The sequence below is a fragment of the Tenrec ecaudatus genome, chromosome 3 (assembly GCF_050624435.1).
Source record: "Tenrec ecaudatus isolate mTenEca1 chromosome 3, mTenEca1.hap1, whole genome shotgun sequence".
Taxonomy (NCBI): Eukaryota; Metazoa; Chordata; class Mammalia; order Afrosoricida; family Tenrecidae; genus Tenrec; species Tenrec ecaudatus.
Genome location: NC_134532.1, coordinates 167052200 through 167080026, shown reverse-complemented (window position 1 = coordinate 167080026; position 27827 = coordinate 167052200).

The window sequence follows — 27827 nt, the reverse complement described above, 5'->3', positions numbered from 1 at the left end:
TTTCGTGGGTGCTGGCAGCAGATTTGAAACGGCTGGGTCACAGACAAAGGACTTTCGTGCGGCTAAAGCAATAGCCAGGTTGCCATCATCCGCTTGGTTCTGGTTTTCAGAACCCCAGCTCCCCTGGGCTCTGTGAAGAGGGTCATGAGACACATGCCTGCATGTGGGTGGGGGTGGGGGTGGTTGTTAGGCGCCTTCTAGGCGATTCCAACTCATATGGAACCCTATGGACAGCAGAATGAAACTCCGCCTGGTCCTGCACCGTCCTCCCAATCGCTCCTGTGTCTGAGCCCATTGCTGCAGCCACTGTGTCTGCCCTCCTCATCAAGAGTCTTCCTCTTTTTCTCCGCCCCTCCGCTTTACCGAGCATGAGCGCCTTCTCCAGGCGCTAGTTTTCCCTGACAGCATGTCCAAAGGACTTAAAACGAAGTCGTCTTTCCATCCGTGCCTCTAAAGAGCCTCCTGGCTGTACTTCTTCCAAGACATGTCTGTGTGAATATTCTTCACCCACACCACAGTTCACACACATGTGGGTTACATTACAGGAAAGGTAAGCTGAATGAGGAGACGAAGCTTTGGCAAATTGAATGTTTTAATAGACAGTAGCCCACCCGATCTTTGTCACTGAGGGAAATGTCTTTAGTATAATATCTCTAACTGAACAGCAACCAAACTTGTTCTTTGCTGTCTTCCCAGACTGTTAGCTATACGCACATCCTTGAAAGAGTCTGGATCAGAAATGGTCAGTGCCACCGCTTGTGCAAAAGCAATGTGCAAAATGTGCAAAAGCATGAGATGTTTGTGTATAATTTTCTCCCAATACTATTTGAAAAAATAATGCAGGTGCTTGAAAAGAAATGGTATTTCCACTTCATCCTTCGATAGCTGGAATCCCTTAGTAAACATCACTCAGCCACTTGCTGGGCTTTGCATAACTCTTCAGGCCTTGGAATCAAATTGGTCACGACCACCCTCAGATCCTGTTCCACATGTCTTTTCTTGGGGCTCTTGGTGTTTTACTTTTACTTGTATTTTTAATGCAGCCACCACTGAGAACCTACGTGTTCAAAGACAGGGCATCACCAAAGGAAATGGTGCTATCTCAGGTTAAAAGTGGGAGCTTCCAGAAGTGTGTCACTGATGTGCTATTGGTCAGGTTTCCCCTAAATGTTGACGAATTCCCACATTGTCCAGTGTGTTCACGGTTGCTCCGGCAACTACAACCCTCAGCCGTGGCGTGGGAAACGCGCTCTTCGGGGACTTCAGTGGGCGGAGCTCTCCTGAGCGCCTGGGTGATTTCAGAGAGAAACAGACTTCTCTCTTCCTTCAGCTCCTGGAGTTTGTCCGTCTCTTTGTCGCAGCAAGGCAGCCTTTCTTCTAACCAGTACAACACCTGACGCAATGTTGGGCTGTGCTTCGTGTTACTTTATGAAAAAAAAAAACATTTCCTATGTTCCTTTTCTCGCTCAACCCCTTGCTGCACCACCCAAATTTATGTCCATCCCCATCCTATCATCCTACAATTCTTACACTCAAAGTTCAAAGTCATCGTATGAAGCATCTAAATAAAAAGATGTGTGTGAAACTTCAGGCATATTTCAACCTGGGTCAAAATTCCATTTCATCTGTGAACCTGTGAACCCTAGAATACAAGCTAACTGCAAAATATAATGGTGGAATAGGCACAAAGTAGACATTTCCACGACAAATGAGAGGCGGTGACAGGAAATGAAGGCTAGCAGAATAATGCTTTAGCTCTCAAGGCTTGAAAATAATCCTCCGCTAAAATCATCTGGGCACCGGCCCTGCCCTCCAGATGCTGGCTGTTGGCTCCTCTTGACCCTGTGCTTCAGCGCTCCCTTCCCGAGCCCACTAGCAGGGAAATTCTGCCCCACTGGCTTTGGACAGCTCCATTCCCTTGGTCCAGTCTGTCCCGTGGCCATGGCAGCCCTACCTGCTCAGCTTGGGCAGAGTCCCATCCCCTGAAGCCATCTTAACAGCCGCCTCGTCCTATGGAAACTAATTGGTGAAGTTCCAACTCTTTGACATCTCTGAGATTGTGGCCCCCACCCTTTGAGATCCAGGAGACCATGGCCCCAATTTGGGGACCCAGATGACCCTACTTCCCATGCTTCTTCTACAAATTCTGCTGATTCCCAAGCTGCTCTGGGAATAATGCTGCTGCTGCTGCTGGTGCTGCTGCTCCTCCTCCTCCTCCTCTGCCTCCTCCTCCTCTTCCTCTTCCTCCTCCTCTTCCTTCTTTCCTTCTTCCTCCTTCTCTCCCTCTTCCTCTTCCTCCTTCTCCTTTTCTCCCTCTTCCTCCTCGTCCTCCTCCTCCTTCCGTGAGAGGACAGTAGAAGTCGCTCCTTTGGTCTGTTTTCTGCCTGTAGAATTCCAAGAGTCACAGAGTTCTTTCTTCTCGCTTTTCTTTCTCAGTCCCAGTCCGTCTACACTCAGGGGGTTTCTGTTATGATAGTTACTTCCTCTAGCCACAGGCTTAATCTCCTACGCAGCCATGTCCTCAGTGAAAATTGCAAGATGCATGTCCTTAGTATGTACAGCAGAGAGGTCTGCATCGTTAAGTTTTATTTTCATTTTATGCAGCTCAATTCAAAGTCCATCTTTCCCCTCTCACATTTTACGATAAGCAGCACGAAGAATCTGTGCAGATACTTTAAAAGCTTGCTTTGAAATCTCCTCAGCTAAATACACAAGTTCATCACTTAAAACAACAACAAAAAGTGTTTTTCTATGTAGAAATTTTTAATCATTTAAAAAAAGTTTTATGAATTCAGGTTTGTGTCCTTTCCATTTGAGATTTTAAATATTTCCCATTTCCCCCCAATAATGTATGGGTTTCACTTTTAGGTTTGCATTAAATGCTTTTAAAATAAAGAATTAACTAGAAACTCAGCTATGCTTCTCTCCAGATGGTTAGCCAGGTTTTCCAGAACGATTATGGACAAATCCTTGTCCCCTTTAACTCAAAATGTCACCTTTGTCTTAACCTAAATTTTCACAGTTGTTGACTGACCTCAGGGATGTTGTTGTTTTTTCTGAGATATTGATCTGGATTGTCTAGTCATGCCTCGATGTCATTGTATTTCAACTGGATAGCAGTTATATTAAATTAAAGGTACTATATTATTTCTCAATCAGGATTGCAAAGATGATGTTTTTAGGGACCATCAACTTGGTTCCGACACATAGCAGCCGATGTGCAACCACTGAGTCACTCTACCTCCTTGAGTCTCGTGAACCTTTTCATTGACCTTCTACTGGACCTAGCATGAGGTCCTTCTCCAGGGACTGGTCTTTCCAAAATATGTGTGGTAGTTACATAATCTGTTGTCAATTTGAGACTTAGGTGTGCAGGGGTGGAGTCTAGGCTGGCAATCAGGTCTTAACTTGATAACCTCATTTGGAGGCACTAAGGGGATAAATAGCTCCCTGAAGTCAGGATACACGCTCAGTTCCTGCTAGACATTCTTGGTGACAAGACACATGGAGACAGGCTGATGGCAGCCAGAGCCTTGGAGCTGGAGAAGTCACGTGGAGATGCCTGCCAGCACTGAGATGTTTATATCACCACTGGATCCACAAGACTTTCCACACACTGGCCTATAATCATCCTGAATTTGGCATCATTGCATGTGTTTCTTGAGTCTGAAGAGGAATTTATAGATTGGTATCAGACATATGGGCTTCTACTGGACTTATGGACTTGATCTGGACTTGGCTGGGATGTTTTCTCAATATTCAATTTCTCTTGTATGTAAAGCTCTTGCTTATACACATATGAGCATCTATGAATTTGTTTCTCTAGTCTACCCAGACTAACACAGCATGTGAGATAAGTCTCCCCATCCTCACTTCCAAGGTGTATTCTGGCTGTACTTCTTCTAGGACAGATTTGTTTGTTCTTTGAGCAGTCCCTGGTATCCTCAATATTCTCCCCCAGCACCATAATTCATATGATTCGATTCTTCTTCGGTCTTCCTTATTCAATGTCCAGCTTTCACATGCATGTCAGGCCATTGAAAACACCATGGCTTGTGTTAAGTGCACCGCAGTCCTCAAAGTAACACTCTTGCTTTTCAACACTTTAAAAAGTTTTGTGCAGCAGATTTACCCAATGAAAGATAATATTGGCGTTTATATTTAACACTATGCAAGTACGGATTTTCAACTGGTTTTGACCCTTAACATTTTCTGTTTTACTCTTGAGTGGCGGATAACCTCACTCCCATCGAGTCCCTTCTAACTCATAGTGACCCTGTTGAGCAGGGTAGAAGTGCTCCTGGGAGTGTCCAAGACTGTAACTGTTTAGAGGAGTAGAAAGCCCATCTTTCTCCCTCAGAGTGGCTGCTAATTTCAAACTGCAGACTTTAAGGATCACAGTCCACCTAGTAACCACTATGCCACCAGAGCTCCTCTGCATAGTGACTAGGAGAGGGTTTTATTGAACAATATGATGAATATAATTAATGTCACTGAATTGTATATGTAAAAGGATAAATGATAGATATGAAAGGATAAATGTTTGTTGCATATGTATTTACTACAGTAATAATTAACCCTCTCATGGGAAAATATGTAAATTGATAAAATTGTCTGTTTTATATGGTTTGATCTAAGATATCCATTTAATGTGTCTTTTACAAATACCAATTCATGGAATTTTCCCATTATTCCACGGAGTATGTATTATGATGCCCCCCATTTCATAAGTGATGGAATCAAGGCAGAGACAATAAGGACTTTGTCCCACAGACCACACATCCAGAAAGCAGCGGAGCTGTGATTTCAGTGTGAGTGGTCTGGTGCCAGATCCTGTGCTTTTAACCACCATGCTTTCGGGGATCTGCAAAAGAGAGAAGGGGAAAAGTCGTCAAAGGCCGGTGTTCCAATTTGTACACTCAACAAGAGCGCATCTGGGGCCCCGACAGCCTGTAGGATATGTAAAGCATATGGCAATGAAACTATTAAAAATGAAATCACACATTGCTTAGGATCCAATGAAAATGATGGCGCTGCATACTAAAACTTACGGGATGCCGCAGAGGCAGCACTCAGCGGGAAACGTGTAGAAATAAATGATTACAAGAAGAAAGAGAAAAGCAAAGTAGCCCTAAACCTCCCTACCATCCCAAACACAGCATTTAAAACCAAAGTCTCTTTTATTGTTCTTTCTGAGGTCACCATTTCTTATTACTGTATATACACGAATATGAGCCGGCCCAAATGTCAGCCGAGGCATCGGATTGTACCACAAAATCTGCATTAAAAATGTGCTGGAAAACTTGACTTATACACGAGTATGTACGGTACTCGCTTTCTATCTGAAAGCATTTGGACAGACCTTAGGCTGAAATGTGAGCCATGGAGACTATGCTGTGGACAGAAAACATGATGATCTTCTGTCTGTGAAATAGAAGAACTTGAATCTAGCTTCTCAGCTCACCCTGAAATATTAAAGAGCTGTCCTGGCTTTAAACCAGGCCCTAGAAAAATGTAACCCATTGACCCTGGGAAGTACCGGGGAATTTTGCCTTCTAACTGGGATTTGAGAGGTTAAAATATGAAAAATCACCTGTGAGAAAGAAAAGCCTAAATTAAACTCCTTATGTGCTGTAGAACCCTAAGCATATACAGTAATAAATTGAAATAATAATTGTCCAGGACCCTCGAAGCCCCAAGGATGTCGCCGAACTAAACAGCTAGATGCTTCATAGAGACCTCTCCATTCCTCAGTGCTCATGAGAAATTGACATGCAAACCAGCTTTCACACAAGATTAGCTTACAACCCAAACCTCAATTTACCCAGTTTGATTTGTGTCACTTCCGGGAAGAGTCGGTAGTCAAGGACCAGGACACTTACTGCGCCGGAATGGGAAGTCGCAGCTCAGGCTTCAGAAGCGGAGAGCGCCCCTCAGCTTCACAGTGAGCTGAGCTTAGCAGTGAACGAGGTTCTGTGCAGACTCACAGGCTCGTTCAAGTGGGAAAAGGGTCATACCCCACCTTTTCAGATGGAAGTCCAGAAAGTAGGAAGCTGTTTGGGCTAAGATAATTTTAACTCCTCAATTTGGAGACTAGAATTCAGGGTTCTTCCACACTCAGGGATTCGCCAGCATGAACCTCAGCCCTTGCTGCATCCCATCTTGCTACCAACACATGTGAGATGATGGCTCACAAGAACCAGGAAAAAGCCAAGGGCTCGAGAAGAAAACGTTTTGAAAATGATGATGGCAGCATATGTACAAATGTGCTTGACACACTGGATGGATGGATGGATGGATGGATGGAGGGTCATAAGCGCTGTTGAGCCCCCAATAAAATGATTTTTTTTAAAGAATCTGGAAAAATCTGGAAACAGCAGACTTCTTGTGTCTCCACATTCTGTCAAAGGAGGGCAGAATGTGCATTTTCAAACTCAGTCTTCACTTGATTAAAAAAAATTATTCACGGACATTTTCTGCTAAATGAACAGATAATCAAGGAATTTTTAACTAACAACTCATTTTTACTTATAGAAGACATAGATGAAAAAAAAGACATAGATGTGAAACACTTGAACCAGTTGAATGTCGATGAATCTGCAGAGAAACCACTCTGAGAGCAACTGACAGCAAAATCCCCCACTGCCCCTTTGCCCTCCACAGTGGCTCTTTGTGCTGAAAGTGTAAGCTTGCTATTAACTTACCCAGCTGCCTCCCACGCAGACATCAAAGGATTCGAGTATTTTTATCAATGCTACCTGAGAAAAATAAACTTCCTGTTCTTGCTGATATATGTATGACTCAACTACAGAAGGAGGATTTCAGGTTTTCTTCATTAGCTGGGGATAAATTAAATAAATGTCTCTGTTCCTAGTTGTGTAATGACCGAAACTTGAAAACCATTAAGCTTGGACAGCAAAGCAAATGGCCTTGGACCTGGTTCAATCGTGGCCTCAGAAGGACTAACTTGTTTTTCAGGCTCTACACAACCTCTTCCAGTCATTCCTCCTTCAGATCTTGGGGGCCATTCACTCTGCTTCCCTGCCTTCATGGGCCCATCCTGTGGGGGCATTTGGAAGTCTGCTGAATGCCATTTCTTTGCTTAACACGCACATTTATTATTTTATTTTTTTCTTAATTTTTTCCATTGAGAAAGAAGTGTATTGAGAATACTACGAACTTTCTCCCGCCTTGTTAGAAGCAATCTTTGAAGAACACAATGGTTAAGCCCTCAACTATTAACCCAAAGGTTGCCGAGTCGAACCCGCCCAGAAGCACCGGAGAACTAAGGCTGGAGACTGGCTTCTGAGAAGGCACAGCCGTGAAAACCCCACGGGGTTCAGCTCAACTCTGCAAAACGCTTGACTTGACGGCAACCAATGTTGCTTTGTTGGCTGTTAAACATAGGCTGCTCCTCGATGGCCATCAGAGGGGACAAGTTAAACACTCCGTCATGGAATATTCTACTAGCACAAAGAACGGAGGCGGGCACTGAATATACAGACCCCCAAACCCTCTGAGAGACATTGTGAGGCAGGCACCTTGCAAAATAATGTGTACTAACAATTGACAGGTGGAAGAACACCACAGACATAAACTTGGGTGTCAGAAGCCAGACGTAATTCTACTGAATAATCCATTACGCATTGAACAGCTAACTGCAAGATCAGCAGTTCAAAACCACCAACAGCTTGGCGGGCTTTCTACTCCTATAAAGAGGTAGTTTTGGAAACCCACAGAGGCAGATTTACCGTGTCCTTTGGGGTCACTGAGAGTCAGAATCAACTCAGTCGCAGTGTGTTTGGTTTGGGTTTGGGTTGTTAGGGTTTTTTTGGGGTGGGGGCGGGTGGAAGTGGCTCATGGAGTCTTGAGGGGAACTCTGGGGTGATGATGTTTCTTGGTCTGCAGCCTAGTGGCATAGGTGTGTCCAGAGTGTGAGGAGTCATTAAGGTTTGGGCTTTTCTTAACATACGCTTTACTTTAATTAAAGACGTGTGATGTGTGCTACGTTTACACCTACAGCCCATCTGGAAGTGTGCCGTTGTTAGCTGCTTGTGGGTTTGGCTTCGATGCATAGGGACTTCATGTACAATTGAAGAGTTATTACCCAGTCCTGCACCATCTCCGCGACCTTCTATACGGCTGAGTCCACTGAGTGTACCCCCATTCCAATCCGTCTCAGAGAGGGGGACCCTCGCGCTCACTGCCCCTCTCCCTTACCAAACTGGACGTCCTTTTCTGGGGACTGGTTTTTCCGGTTCAAAGCCAGCGAGCTGTAATCCCCCCACGCCTCCTTCCTAAGAATCATTTTGTGTTGTATTTCTTCTAAGACTGATTTGCTTTTCTGGAAGCCCGTGGTTTGGCCCATATCCCCCCCGGCCCCCAACGCTACAGTTTGAACGCATTGATGCTGCCTTCCTCTTTCATTGCCAGTGTTCACACGCACACAAGGCGGTTGGAAAGACCACGGCCATGTGCACAGTCATAGGTCATCAGTGACAGCTTTGCCTTTTGTAAACTTCAAAGAGGATTTTTTTTTTAAGGAAGCAGGTTTGCCCAATGCAAGACATCATCTGATAAGAAATCAATAGCATCTGCTTCCTGTGAACAAGGAAACCGTAGGAAGCAAGAGCTGCTCGGTGCCGTGGAGACAGAAACGGGAGAAATATTTTCCACGTAGGTATGATTTTTATATTTTTTGACTTTTGATCGCTTGAATGTGTGGGTTGTTGCTGCTCTTGTTGTTTTGCGTGCCCCAGCGTTTGAGCCTCACGCTTCAGGTCAAAGCAGAGCTTCCCAGGAGGGTTTCCAAGGCGGCAAACCATATGGGAGCAGGTTGTCAAGTCGTCCCTCAGAGCTGCTGGTGGATTTCAATGCCAGCCTTTCTGTTAGCGGCCACATGCTTAACCACCGCCCACCACCACGTCTTGGAATGTATCACCCACTCCGAAATTTTACTTTGGTCCCTATGGGTTTGGTAAGCATATGCTGGGCCCAAAATCATCGTGTTATAACGCAATCTTTTTTTTTTTTATAACGCAATCTTTTGTGAGGTGTTTCTTTCCGATAGCACCCAAGAGTGGCTTCTTATGAACTGTGTCTTGAGGTACATTTATTTAAATTGGCTGTGTCCTGAGATAACTGGTTCCTCAGGTGAAGAATGCGCTGTGATCTACACAGAAACCATTAAAAAAAAAAAGATTTCCGTACCCAAAAGTCCCCAGTACTTTGCTAAGTGGACCTTCAGTCCTGTAAGGAAGAAAACTTCTCAGTCAATAAAGATCGCTTCAAGAAGCTGGACAGTACTTGGGATACAGATCATAAACGGAGCGTGGCTTTCTGCCTTCTCAGAAGACATGCTCGTCCCAGTCTGAAGTGCATTTGAATCTGTTAGGAGACCAGGAAGACACACGGTTTACATCTGTGCGTACACGTCGTAGGCAGACATGTTGCCTCCGATAGGAATCGGCGCTTCCTTCATTGTCAAGGCCGCCCCATGCCCTGTGAGCTGCCAGCGTGCCCCATGTGACTCTGTTCCAGGAGGACGGCGAGTTTTCCTCGGAGAGAACGTCACTCCGCAGAGGAAGGATTAGAGCATGTTTGTGCAGAGGTAGATGTAATCTGACGTCCGGCTCGGTGTGTCAGTACAGGCTTCTCACCTACTCACTGAATTCTACGAAGACAAAAACTTTAGAAGCTGTTTCAATGAAGGAACACTCATCCAACGGACAGAAAATATGATCCCAACTCTCTGTGGGAGGATAGAAGAACGCGACTTCTATCAGCTTCCTGAGACTGTCCTAACAATCCACAACATTGTGCGTGGGAACGGCACGCGTTTGTTCTCTCACAGGGCTGAGGGGAAGGACTCCAACATCATGGTGTCAGCAGGGCTGCCCTCTCTCTGGTGGCTTCAGAGAACAAGCCATTGCTGGTCTCTTTCAACATCCCATGTCTGTCCTGGCATTCCCAGGCTTAAGGCTCTATCACTCCGATCTCTACCTCTGTGTTCACATCGCCTTCATTGTGAGGCTGAGTCTGCTCTCTGTGTCTAATATAAGGATACAAATTATTGCATTTAAGGTCCCCCATGGTCATCCAAGGAGCCCTGGTGCCCAGTGGTTATGTCGGGCTGCAATCTTTAAGTCCAGCAGTTGGAAACCACCAGCTACTCCTTGGGAGAAAGACAGGGCTTTCTACTCCCATAGAGGTACGGTCCTGCAAACCCACAGGAGCGGCTCTACCCGACCCTACAGGGTTTCTATGAGTCAGCATCAACTTAGTGGTGGTGAGTTTGGTTTGGGGGATCTTCCAGGATAAACTCCTCTCAAGATTTTTAACTGTATCTACAGAGACCCTTTTTCAAATAAGGTCTCATTGACAGGATCCAGAGGTCTAGTGGAAATCTAATGTAGATCGGGTGGGGTGGGCATGCTTTTCTGCCCATCACACTCCTCGGCCCTAAGTACAGAGGAACACCTGGAGAGACGTGACGGCATCTTCTGCTGGCTGGTGGCAGCAGCCCACAAGGACATAACACTGCCAACGATCCCGACTTCATCAAAAGGGGGCTGGAGAAACCCCTGAGAACCTCTAGTTCAGCTGAGGAACTCGGAGAACTGGGCACACAGCTGGGGCCTGTCTTAGTAGGAGGGGCCCAGTGACAGTGAAATTTGGAAAAAAGTCATTATTTAAATGTTGCCCTGTGAATGAGGGGGAGTGCGGAGTGGAGACCCAAAGGCCATCTGCAGACAATTGGATATACCCTTACAGAAGGGTCACAAGGAAGAGACGAGTCAATCAGGGTGCAGTGGCACCATTGAAGCATATAACTTTACTCTAGTTCCTTAACGCTTCCTTGCCCCCACTATCATGACCCCAATCCTACCTTACACATCTGGCTAGACCAGAGGATTACACTGGTACAGATAAGAGCTGGGAATACAAGGAATCCAGGACCTATAAACCCCTCAGGACACATATTGAGAGTAGCAATGCCAGGAGGGGAAAGGGAAGGTGGGGGAAATAGGGGAGATAGGGGAACTGATCACAATGATCTACATATAACCCCCTCCCAGAGGGACAGACAACTGAAAAGTGGATGAAGGGACACATCAGTCAATGTAAGACATGAAATAATAATAATAATTTATAAATTATCAAGGGTTCGTGAGGGAGGGAGGGAGGGAGGGAGGGAGGGAGGGTATGGGAAGGAGGGGAAAAAATGAGGAGCTGATACCAAGGGCTCAAGTAGAAAAAAAATGTTTTGAGAATGATGATGGCAACAAATGACCTTTTTTTAAAAAAAAAATCATTTTATTGGGGGCTCATACAACTCTTATCACAAAATTGATAAAGTAGAATTATGTGGACATTAAAATAAATTAATTAAAGTTGCCCTGTGATAAAATCAATTTCATGAAAACACCCTATGAGCTTACTATTGGCACCGCTTTGTACATGACAAGGCTTGTGGGCCAACGCCGGAGGTGGGGAGGGAGAGGCCTCCTGCATCCTCTAGTTGTGGCTGTCAATGGAATGGGTCGATTTTTCCTAAGGGACAAACCTCCCACCTCTCCTGGGACAGTCTCACAGGAACAGACAGCTCGGTGCTTGTCAAGGCTTTGCCTCGAAACCCCAGGCAGCTTGATACTTCAGGCTGGCTCAGGCTCTGGCCATGTGTCCCCACCCCAACCTGGTTTCGGAGGTCACCCCTGTGCTTTTGCAAACCAAGCTGGGCTCTGGAAATGGCGCATGACCCAACCAGGAAGTAGAATGCTGGCAACCTGGGAGCCTGTGGGGTGGGGTGGGGGTGTTGCTATTGTTGTTCTAGTCAGTTCTCACACATGGTGATCCCAGGTGGAATAGAGAAGACTCCATACGACGTGCTTGACTATCTTAGCATCCTTAGAGGCAAAGGTGGTAAGACTTCATTTCACATGCTTTGGACATGCTGTCAGGAGCGGTCCGTCCCTGGAGAAGCACATCATGCTTGGTAGAGTGCGGGGCAGGGAAAGAGAGGAAGAGCCTCCATTGAGCGGACTGGCATGGAGGCTACAGCAATGGGCTCAGGGTGGTGCAGGGCCAGGCGGTGTTTCATTTTCTTGTGCACAGGGTCACTATGAGTCAGAAACTGCCTCGGTGGCACCTAACACTTGAGCTTTTCGTCCATGCTGCCACTGGGTGGGCCTGAACCTCTAACCTTCAAGCTAGCGTTTGTGAACAAACTGTAACCCATAGGAACCTCTGGGTGGGGTGGGTGCTTCTTAAGATGTAGTCTTCAGTCTCTTTTGGACTAAGCCCTTGTAGCAGACTGAAAGCTCTGAGCGAAGGAAGGTACGGAGAGAGGGCTGGAGGAGACTTGGGCTTTGGGAAGTCCTCTGTGGTGTATCTGGGGGCAAGTCACAAGCTCCCTACTCAGGGCTTAACTTGTTTTGTGTGAGAAAATGCAAATTATATGATCTTTCCCCTTCCCGTTCACCTTAAGAGTGCCCTAGTTGATAGAACCCATTTATTAGAAGCCTTCATGGTAGCCGGCTAGTCCAAAGGTTGGTAGCTTGAGCCCATTCAGTGCCTGCGCAGGAGACGGACCCAGTGATCCCAGCCCATCAAGATTGCCACCTGAAATCCCTGGGGAGCAGTTCTACTGTCACACGGGGTCAGGACGAGTGAGAAAGGGATTTGTTGGCACCCAACAACAACAACAAGCATTCATCCACTGGCCAGGGAGCCTCCTGCCACACCACACAGGCAATTCACACTGCTCTTTCACCCTGTTAAGGAACACTAGTGGAAATGTGGGCTAGGCGTTGGGCTGCTAACCTCAAGGTGGATGGTTCAAATTCATCAACTCTCCTGAGGAAGAGAGACAAGACTGTCTGCTCCTGTCTTGGAAACCCTGAAGAGGGAGGTCTTATGAGTCAGAATGGACTACATGACAGTGGCGGGTGGGAGTGTTGGTTCCATGTGTTAGTGTGAAGCCCCTGCCCGGGCAATCAGCTCTCTCAAAGCTGAAGATAAGCAAGTGTGCTAGTCTGGGTACTTTAGAGAAACAAACCCACAGCAACTCATGCATAACAGAGAGTTTTATGTAAAGGTTAAATGCGCATCAAGAAAATATCCCAATCCAGTGCTACCCAAGCCCACAAGTCCAACCCATTAGCCCATATGTCCAACACCAATCCACAAAGTCCTCCTCCATCTCACAAAACACATGCAATGACACTGACTGCAGGAGGAAAGCCAAGTCAGTGAATGTGTAAACATCTCAGCGCTGGCAGGGGTCTCCATATGGCTGCTCCAGCACCCAGGGCTGCGTCAGGGTAGGTCCATGTGGCTTCTCCTTGGGGGTGTCTTGCCAGCGAGTCAGCCTTGCCAGCTGAAACTGGGAACTGCTAAGGCAGCTGCACCCTGATGTGACCATCACAAATCAAGAGACCCGAGAACTAGAAAAGCGAGGCTCACCAAGCCATTTATCCCTCCGCCCTTCAATTAACCCCACGTGTGTTTATCGGCCAGGTTGGCACAATAAACTAACTAACTCAACGAGTTCTTTCTTTCTCTCTCTTTTTGAAGCATGATTTATTTCGGGCTCTAGCTTCCTGTAGTAGCAGTTTCGATCAGACTGGTTTGTTTAAAAAGTACTTTGTGTAAACACCAGAGCAAAGTAAAATACATTTTTTCACAAGTCTGTACACAGGTTGCATTTTTGTTTCCACTGGAGAGGAAAGCTAGTTCTCACCTGAAGAGCACCCCATTGTTTGAGAGAGGGGGGGTCTGTGCTGGGAAAGAAACAGAGACAGCCTTGGGTTGTCGACCAGCTCTGCCAGAGGGGCATTCAGATGCGCAGTGGGCTTTCCGGCACCCAGACTGCTCTGCCTTTGCCATCTCCTGAGCTGGGTTCCCCAGGGAGGAGCCATCGTGGTGTCCTGGTTACAGGTTGGGCTGCAAACTGCAAGGTCAGCAGTTCAAAAAGGTTTCCTACTCCCTTAACAAGCTGTCTACTCCTGTAAAAGAGTATGGTCTCCAGAGTCCACAGGGGCAGTTCCACTCGGTCCTACCCGTCGGATCGACTCGATGGCAGTGAATTGCGTGAGTGTTCCCCAGAGCCCTGGTACGCTGCTAACCTCAAGGTTGGTGGTTCAAAGCCACGAGCCTCTCAGAGAGAGGAGGTGCTCTACTCCCATAAAGACCGGGACAGTCCTACCCCGTCCTACAGGGCTGTTATGAGCGGACAGGCACCTGGTGGGCATGCGTTTGGGATCTGAGTGTTGGAAGGGGTGTGCGGGACTGGGGGTGCTGGGTGCTGTGGAGTGGGTCCTGACTCATCGAGACCCCACAGACAGGGGACAGCTGCCCCCGGAGAATCTTCCTGCCTTGAAGGCAGCAGGTCAGGTAATCGGGCCTTTCTCCCGCAGACCAGGCGCTTAACCGCTGGGCCACCAGGGCTCCTTGAATGAGACCTAGAGTGAGGTGAGCAACTCAGGCATCCGAGTGCCTCATATGTAGAGCTTCATTTGCCATGCTAAAGGGGCTCGGACAGCTCTGATCACAACCAGACAGCAATCACATAGGCTGCCAACATCATTTCCAAAGAAGTTTCTTTCTACTTGAGCCCTTGGTATCAGCTCCTTTTTCTTCCCTCCTTCCCCCACCCTCCAGGCCTCCTGAACCCCTGATAAATGATACATTATTTTTATTTTCATATCTTACACCATCCCCTGTCACCCTTCACCCACAGTTCTGTTGTTTGTCACCCTTGCGTGTGTGTGGTGGTGGGGGGCAGGTTGTTATACATTGATCATTGCAATCAGTTCCCCCTTTCTCTCCCTTCTCCCCCCACCTTCGCCCTACCCTCATGGTATACCCTCATGTGCATAGACCTATAACCCTATCGTTGTATATTTGTATAGTTACATATATTCATGCATATATTTAGACTTTATAAGTGTCTTTTGCCCCTAATTCTTTCCTCGATTTCCTTTTACTTTCCTCCTGCCCCACTATCATGTTTGACCTTCATTTGGCTCTCTGTAATTCCTCTCAACTACATTGCACTTGATCACACCCCACCAGGCATTCCATGCCCTCCTCGCCATCAATTTTATCCCGAAGTTTGTTGGCTCCCCCCTCCCTTTCCCTTCCTCTTCTTCTTCCATGTCCCCCCAGAACCTTTGGTTCCCTTTTCCCCCCTCAGGATTGTTTATCCTGCCTATCTTATATAGGTAGACATAGAAAATAAAAGAGAAGAAAAAGAAGTGGGGGGAGTGGTCTACTGTTTTAGCAAATCCAAATGAATGCCTAAAAGCCCATGATGAGCACATTGTAAAAATTTTAAATGAAGACAGAATCTGCACACACTCTACCCTATTCTTCCGTAGGGTTTCAAGTGTCTTTGATCTCTCCCTGTGAGTGAGAGATGAAGGGAAGGGGCGGTAACAGCTCCCACAATGCCCTCTTCATTCACCACCTGGCTCAGAATGACCTCATCCTTTTGCTTGCACCGAACATCAACACTTTGATGACAGCTGGGGACTCAATGACCATGTGTGGGTTTTTCTTGCCTCTCCTCAGACTCTCTGTCCGGGCAGCCTGCTTTGATTTGAAAACCTCTGGGGAAAACAATAATAATTTATAATTTATCAAGGGTTCACGATGGTGGGAGGTTGTGGAAGGGAGAGGGGAAAGAAGAGCTGATACCAAGAGCTCAAGTAGAAAGAAAATGTTTTGGAAATGATGATGGCAACTTATGTACAAATGTGCTTTACACAATTGATGCATGTATGGATTGTGATAATTGTTGTAAGAGCCCCTAATAAAATGGTTTTTAAAATTGATATATGAATTGTTATAAGAGCTGTCAGAGCCCTCATGCACTCACCGTTTGTAACCTGTCACCAGATTTACTGCTCGCGAATTCCATTCCAGTGCTACAGAAATTCCCAGAATAATAGGACTGTGAAAAGTTGTCTGTCTGATTTTATATTTGGGAGACAAGGAGTGGGGAGGAAAAAAGAGAGTCCTCAATAAAATGATTTATAAAATAAATTTATTAATTTTTAAAAAGGGAAAGAGAAGTAAACCTCTGGGAGACAGAATTTCAAGTGCAACTTGACCTCAGGCGGAGCAGGATGGTGACAATGGTCAGGGATATCCTGGTTACCACCAGAAATAGAGTGGAATTATTGCCATCAAACTTGAAGGCGGAGCCAGTGTGCAATGAGGTGCTAGGAGGGGGCATCCTAGGGGTTCAGGGACGCTACATTACATGGGAAGTCAAGCCCACATTTACCACGTGTGTGAGCCTGCACTTGCACATTGGGCTGTTAGCTGCAAGGTCAGCAGTTCAAAACCACTAGGCACTCCTCGGGAGAAAGAATAACAGTCTCAGAAATTCCCAGGGGTCACTCCACCCTATCCTACAGGGTCGCTGTGGTTGGCATTGACTTGGTGGCAGTGCATTTGGTTGGCTCAGTTTGAGCCTGTGCTCATGCTCCCAGGAGGTGGGCGCTGCATGGGCTGCTGCAGCCTTGGCCCTTGGCTCCTGGTGATCCGTGCGCAGGATGAAACTGTCGTGACCCATCAGGTTTTTGATGACTGCTTTTCTGAAGTAGAACCCCAGACCTTTCTTTGCAGTCCATCTCAGTCTAGAAGCCCTGCTGAAATCTGCTCCGTGTCACGGCACCATGCAAGCCTCCACTGACAGACACGTGGTGGTGGTCCTTAAAAGGCAGTGGTCAGGATTTGAACCTGAATCTCTTACATGAAAGGTGAGAATTCTACCATGGCGCCACCACTTCCCTAGCTCAGGAGGCACCACCAATGTCTTTCTTTTTCTTCTTGAACCCACGAGTCTTAGTGGGTTATGTGTTGGGCTGGTAGCCCTAAGGTAGGTAGTTCGAAACCACCAGCTGCTCTAGAGGAGAAAGGTGAAGCTTTCTGTTCCTGTAAAGATGGAAAGTCCTGGAAACCCACGGAGGCAATTATGATCAGTCGTGTAGGATCGATATGAGTCTGAATTGACTCGGTGCTGGGAAAACCCCACTAAGAAGCGGAGTCCTTCTGCCTAGGCACCCTCTGTTGCCCTGCAGGACCAGCTGCACAGACACTGCTGGGCTGGGGACTTTCCATTTTGTCTCTCCAGATCCACTTTTTGCCCCGTGCTTTCTGGGATGTCCTTGATAGGCTCTAGGAAGAGGATCCCTGGCATGTTGTGTTTAAGTGAGGTTAGGGAAATGGAAAAGGAGTGGAAGGAGATCAGAGACAGAAGAGAGAGGTAGGGCTAATGACTCCCCTGGCTCCCTTCTAAATGGACTTTGGGTCGTTTGTGTCCCTCCTCCTCCCATCCTCTCCCAGTCCTCCTCAACTGCGCTCTCTAAGCTTTGTAACCAGCTTGTCTACGGCTTGAATTTTATCCACTCCCACCACCACTACCCAAAAAAATGTATGTTCAAGTCCTAAGCCTCAGGTCCTGTGAATGTGACCTTGTTTGGAAACAGGGTCTTTGAAGATGTTACTCACTGCCATCAAGTGGACACTGACTCACTACTATGAGTTTCTATTGCTATGCCGGTGTTTCCAAGACTAACTGTTATAGGAGCGGATGCCCCTGTGAGTTTTCAAGACTGTAGCTGCTATGGGGCAGGTAGAACTGCCCCTGTGGTTTCCGAGACTATAACTTTACGGGAGTAGAAACCCCGTCTTTCTCTGGGGAGCAGCTGGTGGTTTCGAACGACAAATGCTGACCTTGGGGTCCCCAGGCCAACCCACAACCATCGCGCCACCAGGGCACCTTTTAGGGAGACTGAGTCTGAATCTAGCACGAGTGATGTCTGGATGAAAGAGGAGAGGAGACCAAGAGAGAGACACAGGAGGAAAATGACCAGAAGACAGAAGCAGAGATGGATTTGGGTGACCTACAAGCCAAATATTGCAGGCCATCCCTACAGAAAAAGAGAGATGTGGAAACGGATGGATTCTGTCTCAGAGACTGCAGAAGGGATCCACCTGGCTGACACCTGGTTTTGCACTCCGCGCCTGCAGAACTGTGAGACCATACAGTTCTCTTATCTAAGATGTGGTACTTCCTAATGGCAGCCTTAGGACACCCTGGTCCCTTCAGACCTGCCGGTTACAGCAGGGTGTCCCAACAACCCTTACTGGTTTCCCTTGACACTATCCGTCCTTTCGTAAGTTGCTTTTTATTAAACCTTTTATTTTTAACCTGCCCTGATTCGCCCTGTGTCAGTATGTCAGACCACGGTGACTGGAGTGTGGCTGTGAAGCCATGACAATGTTATATCACAAACCAGGGGGCTCCCACAGTGGGTAGTTTCTGCAGAGCTTTCAGACTAACACAGACTAGAAAGAGTGGTCTGGCCATCTGCTCCCCAAAATTAGCCCGTGAAACCTTTTAGGAATCTCAGTGACATTGCCTGATTCACGTGCTTTGGACTTGTCATGAGAAGGGATCAATGCTGGAGGAGGGCTTCGTGATGAGTCAAGTAGAGGACCAGTGAAGATCCTTAGTTATATGGATTGGCACAATCGTTGTAACAATGAGCTGAGGATGCCCATGATGGGCAACTTGCCCTTCTGCTGTATAAGGTTACCATGAGCTTTGTGCAGCGGAGTCTACTCAGTAGGAGTACTTTCTTCAGGTGTGGCCTTTGTCTCCTGCCAGGGTTTTCACTGATAGACGTCAGAGGTGGCCCTCACCCAGCAAGTGGACACCACAGTTCGGTCCTCGGGACCCTTCGCTTTTGTAGCTCAGAATAACACAGCTCTGCCTGGCTCCGCCTGGCCCCAGATCAGTGGTTCTCCACCTTCCTAATGCCGCCACCCTTTCATGTTGTGATGTCCCCTCCAACCATAAAATTATTTTCGCTGCTACTTCATAACTGTACTTTTGCCACTGTCACAAATCAGGTGACCCCTGTGAAAGGTCGTTCGATTTTCCTAGGGGGTCGCAACCCACCGGTTGAGAACCGCTGCTCTGGCTCCTGGGCCTGGAAGCCAAAGACACGTGGCGAGGAGCTGCAGGAAACGTGAAGAAGGGCTAATTCTGCCCAGCAGCCCCTCTGCTGCTTTGGACTTAAAATATTTATTCCAGAATGAAAGGCTTGACCTCCTTCCCGGAGGCCTCCAATCACCGGCCCCAGCGAAAGGAAAGTCCCTAGTCTGTGTAAATAAATAGGGACTTGAGCAGCCGCCTTCCTATCCAGCGTCGGGCCATGTTTCACAGACTGAAAAGAGAAGAGTGTTCAGGCCCCAGGGAAGATGGTCTGCATCTTCCCCTGGAGAAGGCCCTGCACTGGATGCTGGGATGTGGCTCTGTGGTTTGTTCCCCGCTGAAATGAAGGGCTTCGTCTCCCAGCTCCTCGAAGTATGGCAGAAGACAGTTCTAAACGGTCAGCTCTCCTTGGGGATTGCCTCAGTCATGGCCCCTTCTCGAGTCAATGACTGGTCAACACAGGGCTGTCAAGACCAAGGCCCAACTCAGGGCAACTTTGAAGGACAATTCCAACGCTAGACAACCCTGGAGGGTATACTGAGACCGTGGCTGGATCTGGAGCCCTGAGGAGCTCCAAATGGCTAAGTGTCCAAGTACTGGATGAAGGTTAGCCCCTTGAACCCACCCAGTGGTTCCTTAGAAGACAAACCCTTCGATCTAATTCTGCAAGGTCACAGCCTTCAAAGCCCTATGGAGCCATCAACCTTTGCACCCAGGCAATCAATTTAGTGACAACCAACAACAACCTCACTGGGTCTGCATCACAATTAAGCTTTTCCCTGTATCCATTTCTGCTTCCTCTTCTTCCTCCCTTGGGATGACTTCCCAAGTACATCCCAAAAAGCCATGCATGCTATGGATGCCCCATCTCCGAATATGCTCCCTGGGGAACTCAACCTATGACTCCCTCTCCCCTCACCCCACTTCACCCCCAACACACATACACACACACACACGCTTCAGCCAGTGTCCAGTGATGCTCCTCATGTCTATTGCAAAACCAAGGGCATCAATCGTTCAGGAACTGGGGCTCCAGGTCCTGAGGTAAATGGGACAAAACCCCACGGCCACTGCTATGATATCAGTTCCAACTCAGAACAGCCCATCCGGGCAGGGCAGAAAGGCCACGCAGGTTTTCCAAGGCTGTAAATCTTTAGAGAAGCAGGCTGCCACTTGTTCCCATGGAGTGTGTGGCTCGTGGGTTTGAACTGCTGGCCATTGGGTTAGCAGCTGATTGCATAACCACTGCACCGCCTGGGCTCCTTTTCCATTAAACCAGGAACATTTACACCCACACTAGAAAGGAAACGTTTCCTCTCAGAGACGCGCTCCTTCTCCGGGTGTTTTTAAAGTCATGTTATTGAGGGCTCTCAGCACACATAACAATCCATCCAGCCACTGTGTCAAGCACACTGGTACATATGTTGCCATCATCCTTTTCCAAATGTTTTCTTTCTACTTGAGTCCTTGGTATTAGCTCCTCATTTTTTGCCTCCTTCCCTCCCCTCCCTCCTTCATGAACCCTTGATAGTTTATAAATTATTATTATTTTTATGTCTTACACCGACCACTGTATCCCTTCAGTCGCATGTCTATTGTCCGTCCCCCTTGGAGGGGCGATTATACGTCAATTATTGTGATCAGTTCCCCCTTTCGCCCCCCACCTTTCCCCTACCCTCATGGTATCGCTGCTTCCATTGTTGTTCCTGAGGGATTTATCTGTCCTGGATTCCCTGTGTCGAGAGCTCTTATCTGTGCCAGTGCACATGCTCTGGTCTAACTGCATTTGTAAGGTAGAATTGGGGTCATGATAGTGGCGGGGAGGAAGAACTACAGGAATATTGGATGTTTCTTTGGTGCTGTACTGCACCTTGGCTAGCTTGTTCCTTCTGTGAGGGGATGTCCAATTGTCTACAGATAGACTCTGGGTCTCCACTCCACCCCGCCACTCCTCATTTGCATCGACATGATTGCTTGTTCTAGGTCTTCTGATGCCGGATACCTGATCCCATCAACACCTCATGATCACACAGACTGGTGTGCTTCTTCCATGTGGGCTTTGTTTTCCCTGTGCCTTCTCCAGGTTTTATCAGGGAAGTGAACATTTGCTTTGTTTTCCCCCTCCTCTGTTAAAGGGAATAACATCTTCAAAGAGTTTTAGATTCAATAAATTAGTATAAAGTATGTAACATACTTCAATAGCACACATAATAACAAGCAAGAGTAAGGAAGACCAAAGAAGAACCGATGCATTTGAATTATGGTCCTGGCAACGAATATCAAGAACAAACACATCTTCCAAAATGTTCCCTGGAAGACGTACTTGGCCATATTGTCCAGAGAGATCCATGCCTGGAGCAGGACCTCAAGGAAGCGGAGGGGCTGTGCAAAGAAGGCAGCCTTGGGTGACACTCGCTGCAACAGTGACCTCAAGCATGGCGTCTGGGAGGACGGCACGAGACCGGGCCATGTTTCTCCCGCTGTGCACAGGGTCACTCTGAGTTGGCACCGACTTGACGGCACCTACGCACAACACAGGGAAAGGGACCCAGCACTGTGCTCAGTGCTGTCTCTCGGGATGACCGCGAAGTGAGAGCATCATTCCTGACCCGCCGCTGCCTCTGTTCTCCCAGGAGGGACTCCCAGAAACTGAAGGTGAAGGGATTCTGCAGTTTCTCTCTGCGGGGAGAGGGTGGCCAAGGCTTTGAGCTGCCCTTGAGACATTGACTTGATGTGGGAGAGGCCCTCTCCTGTGGGGAGTCAGACACTTTCTGTTTCGGTAAAATTGTGCTTCTCAGTGATGGAACCCACTGTCAAACCATCATGGGGATATACAGGGGGGAATTTTTAAAATCATTTTATTGGGGGCTCGTACAACTCTTATCACAATCCACATGTGCATCCATTGTTTCCCTCATCATTCCCAAAACATTTGCTTTCTACTTAGCCCTTGGTATCAGCTCCTTATTTCCCCCTCCCTCACTGCTGGCCCCTCCCTCGTGAACCCTTGATAATTTATCAGTTATTATTACTTTGTCATGTCTTATACTGTCTGACATCTCCCTTCACCCACTTTTCTGCTGTCCGTCCCCCAGGGAGGAGGTCAGCTGTAGATCCCTGTAATTGGTCCCCCTTTCTCCGCAGGGAGTAATGTTGATGAGGGGTTAGAGCGCAGGATGCAGCTCAGGTCCATGAAAGACTTCCCATCTTGATTGTTGAAGCATATCTGCTATGGATTAAATTGTGTACCCGCCCCACCCCACTAATTTCTGCATCCTCACTTCAAGACCCTCTATGCACTGGTTGAGGAAAGTCCAGAATCAGGAGAAATCCCAGCTAACCTGATCCTTCCCCCACACAAAGCTTCCATAAACAGCTTAGTGAGGGAAAGGTACCTCCTTCAATAGTGAAAAATATAAACGAAACCAACCCAGGAAGATCCACAAAATGAAGGGGGGAGGTGGTTAAAAAATAGAAGCCAAATGGTAGATAAGAAGACACACTGACCCCAAACAATCATATCATGGACTCCCCCTCACAGAAGGGGCACAAGGAAGAGATGAGCCAGTCAGGGTGCATTATAGCACCGATGAAACACACAATATTCCTCTAATTCTTTAATGCTACCTTCCCCTCCTCCCACATACACACACTATCATGACCCCAGTTCTACCTTACAAATCTGACTAGACTGGAACATGTACACTGGTTCAGATAAAATCTCTCGACACACAGAATCCAGGACAGATAAACCCCTCAGGAACAGTAATGGGAGTAGCAATACCATGAGGGTGAGGGGAATCTGGGGGAGAAGGGGAAGAAAGGGGGAATGCTTCACAATGATTGACATATAATCTCCCCATCCAGGGGGATGAACAACAGAAACATGGGTGAAGGGAGACAGCGGTCGGTGTAAGAGAGGAAAACAATAATAATTTATAAGTTATCAAGGGGTCACGAGGGTGGGACGGTGGAAGAGGGAGGGAAAAAAGAGGTGCTGATACCAAGGGCTCAAGTAGAAAGTAAATGTTTAGAAAATGATGATGGCAACATATGTACAAATATGCTTGATATAATTGATGTATGGATTGTTATAAGAGCTCCCAGTAAAATTATTTATTAAAAAATTAATTAGCAAAAAAGAAGATAGACTGAAGTAATGAAGCAGATAACTAGTGATCAACTAGTTCATGATGAATTTTTAAAACATCAGGAAGCTCACCACCACCCCAGAAAAATGAACCTCAGAGGACAGCACTGAAGCTACAGCTCGGGGAAAGGGGCAGGTCTGATCAGAGCACACAGGAGAACTGAAGAGGGATGGAGAGGGAAGGGAACACATCCTGGCCCACCAAGCCCCAAGGACAATATTCCTGCTCAGAGCAGACAATGCACAGAGAGGACCATAGGGCTGGCCCCACCATGAGACATGATGTTCCTCAGTGAACCATTGCACTATGGGGACAACACTGGAGACACCATGTGGGAATTATGCCCAACCTGACCCCATCACACTGGGGAGAAGCACTAAGGGCATGCAACAGAGCAGCAAGGGAAACAAAGTGATGAAATCCCCGGGGAATACCAAAAGTAGAATTTGGAGACAGAGTGTGGCATCCCATCAGACTCGACTAGAAAACACTCATACAGGCCAACAAACAGACCTTGAACTGGGTATAGATGTTTCCATTTTGTCGGTTGCTTTCTTCTTGTTGTTGTTACTTTATTTTTTGTTTCTTTAGTTGTTATTGTTTTGTTGATTTTTACTTCCTTTGCTGTTTTCTTTGGCTTTGCCTGGTTTTTGCACTTACTAATGTCTCTGTATGTCTATCTAGATAAGATAAGTGGGATAAACAATTCAGAGATAAAAAGAATGGTACCAATGGTTCTCAGGGGATACGGGAAAAGGGGAGGTGGAAGAAAGGAAGGAGAGTGGGGAACCAACCCAGGGACAAGGGAACAACAAGTAAACTAAACTTAATGAAAAGAAGGGAGTAAGATGCCTAGTGGGGCTTAATCAAGAGCAGTGTAGCAGCAAGGAATTACTAAACCCAAATGAAGGCCAAGCATGATGGTGGGACAAGAGGAAAGTAAAAGGAAATAGAGGGAAAAAAACAGGAGGCAAAGGACACTTATAAAAGTCTAAATACAGGCATGTACATATGTAAATATATTTTTATTTAACAAGAGGGGAATAGATCTATGTACTTACATCTACATATTTAGAATTAAGGTTGCAGATAGACATTGGGCCTCGACTCAAGTACTCCCTCAACACAAGAACACTTTGTTCTAATAATCGGCATTCTGTGATATTCATCTTCCCAACACGATCACTGAAACAAAATGGTGCATAAGCAAATGTGGTGAAGAAAACTGATGGTACCCAGCTATCAAAAGATAGCGCATCTGGGGTCTTAAAGGTTTAAAGATAAACAAGCGGCCATCTAGCTGAAAAGCAGCAAAGGCCACATGGAAGAAGCACACCAGCATGTGTGATCCTGAGGTGTCTATGGGATCAGGTATCAGCCATCAGAAGACCCATAACAAACTCATACCCAATGTGAATGGGGAGGGAGGGAGGCGTGGAGTGGACACCCAAAGCCCATCTGTAGACAAGTGGACATGCCTCAGAGAAGGGCCACAAGGAGGAGATGAGCCAGTCAGGGTGCAGCATAGCACCGATGAAACACAACTTTCCTCTAGTTCTTTGGTGCTTCCTTCCCCCCACTATCATGTCCTCAATTCTACCTTACAAATCAGATTAGACCAGAACATGCACACTGCAACAAGTAAGCACCTGCAACACAGGGAATCCAGGATAGATAAACCCTTCAGGGTCAACAAGGAGAGTAGAGATACCAAGAGGATTAGGAGAGGGTGGGGGGAGATAGGGGGAATCAATCACAAGGATCAACATATAGCCCCCTTCCAGGGGGACGAACAACAGAAAAGTGGGTGGAAGGGAACAAAGGACAATGTAAGATATAAAAATAATAATCTATAACTTATCAAGGGTTCGGGAGGGAGGGAAGGGAGGGGGAACAAGTAAGGAGCTGCTATCATGGACTCAAGTAGAAAGAAAATGCTTTGAAAATGAAGATGGTGGCATATGTGCAAATGTGCTTGACACATGGATGAATGTATGGATTGTGATAAGAGATGTAAGAGCCCCCAATAAAAGTATTTAATAATAATTTTTAAAATCAGGAATTCATTACTCCAAGAGAACAGGAACACAAAGGCTAACAATGCTAGTGCTCAGGAAGGACATGGTAAATGACAGGGAAAAGTGAACTAGCAGAGCACGCTCAGAAAGCTCGTGCATTCAGCTACCATCCAACGCTGTGCTGTCACAGAAAGACTGACAACCCAACTCCACACCGTGCAAATAGGGTAGACCTATCTTACTACTTGAACATAATTAGCTAGATAATGTGTGGGTGGATGAACTCACCTTTGAAAATTCTGGGGGTCTCCAAGGGAGGGGCTACATCTTTAAATTAAATTCTCAGGCCAGATCTGATTACAGCTGTCAATAGATTTCATCTAGGAATGGGGCTCCAAGTCAAAAACAGAAGATGGTGTCAACATCCCTCTGTGGACGACTGAATTGTTACATTGTCGTCCCTACTGAATGGGAAGTTCAAGTGACTCGTGCCAAGGAATGATGATCACAGGTTATTGTTGTTGTTAATGGTGAGTTGCCATCTAACTCATAGGGACCTCGAATATAACAGAACAAAGTGTTGCCTGGTGCTGTGCCATCTTCATGATCACCGATATGTTTGGATCCATTAGCTTGGTCACTGGGTCAACCCATCTCACCAAGAGCCTCCCTTGGCCTGGTTCACATGCCACTCCACCACCCAAGAGGTTCTTTTCCAGTGACTGGTTTTTCCTGATGATATGTCCAAAGTACTGTAATTGTGCGGGGTTTTGTTAAGTAGATCACCAGGGCTTCCTTCCTAGTCTGCCTGAGTCTGAGATCCCCACTGAAACTCTCCAGCACCATAGCAACCTGCAGGCCTCCACAAACACATGGTGGTCACCCTCAGTGAGGTGCACTGGCTGGGAATCAAACCCAGATGTCCTGCGTGGAAAGTGAGAATTCTTTGGTCTGTACTTCTCCAAATAAACCCAAGCATATAAAAGTCTCCATGAAAGTCAAGGGAGATGGAGGAAAGAGCTAGGAGTCAAAGGGCATTCATGGAGGTCTAGACAAAGACATGTACATGCAAATATATATAGGAGGATGGGGAAATAGATCTATGTGTCTATATTTATAGGTCAAGTATTAAGGTGGCGGAAGGACCTTGGGCCTCTACTCAAACACTCCCTCAATGCATGAATACCTTCTTTTATTAAATTGGAACTCTATAATGCTCACTCTCCCGACACAACGGCTGGAGCCAAAGTGGGTGAACAAGTAAATGTGGTGAAGAAAGCTGATGGTGCCCGGCTATCAAAAGAGATAGTGACTGGGGTCTTAAAGGCTTGAAGATAAACAAGCGGCCATCTAGCTCAGAAGCAAAAAAGCCCACATGGAAGAAGCACACCGGCCAGTGCGATCACGAGGTGCCAAGGGACCAGGTATAAGGCATCATGCAAAAAAAACCAAACAACGATATAAGTGTGTGTATGTATGTGTATATATATGTATATGTATTTGTATATATATACCATATTAAATGAAGGGGGAAGTGCAGAGTGGAGACCCAAGGCCCAAGTGTCGGCCAATGGAGATCCCCTCATAGAGGCGTTTAGGAGAGGAGATGGGTTAATTAGGGTGCGAGGTAGTACCGATGAAGAACACAGCTTTCCCCCAGATCCTGGATGCTTCCTCCCCCCAACTACCATGATCCGAATTCTACCTTGCAGGGCTGGATAGGACAGAGGCTGTACACTGGTACATATGAGGGCTGGAGGTACAGGGAATCCAGGGTGGATGATACCTTCAGGACCAAGGGTGTGAGGGGCGATGCTGGGAGAGTGGAGGGTGAGTGGGTTGGAAAAGGGGAACTGATTACAAGGATCCACATGTGACCTCTTCCCTGGGAGAGGGACAGCAGAGAAGGGGGGAAGGGAGACTCCGGATAGGGCAAGATATGACAAAATAACGAGGTATAAATTACCAAGGGCACATGAGGGAGGGGGGAAAGGGGAGGGAGGGGGAAAAAAAAAGGAAGACCTGATGCAAGGGGCTTAAGTGGAGAGCAAATGCCTTGAGAATGATTGGGGCAAGGAATGTATGGATGTGCTTTATACAATTGATGTATGTATATGTATGGATGGTGATAAGAGTTGTATGAGTCCCTAATAAAATGTAAAAAAAGAAAAGAGGAGAAAAAAATGATTAGGGCAAAGACTGTACAGATGTGCTTTATACAATTGATGTATGTATATGTATGAACTGTGATAAGAATTGTATGAGCCCCTAATAAATTGTTAAAATTAAAAAAAAAAGTCTCCATGACCTAGAAGTAATCCGAAGAATATATCACATGTTGTCGACAAACCATCTTCTCCCAATTAGCGCCGAGCATCATCCCCAGGTCCGTTATCCTGGTCTTCATAATAGTTTCCTACTGCGGGCCTATGATTTTGCAAGGCCTATAGGAAGACAATTCATTACCTAGTAATTTGATCATCCATCCATTCAATGAGTGTCTACTCTTGAATAGTCTTCAAAATAGAGGGGAAAGCCCATTCTAATAGCCGCAACAAGGACTGAACATTGTGCAGTGGACATGTTTTTTAACACATCACTTTCTCTGTTGTACTATGGTGGTCATCAAACAAGGCACCTTCTCGT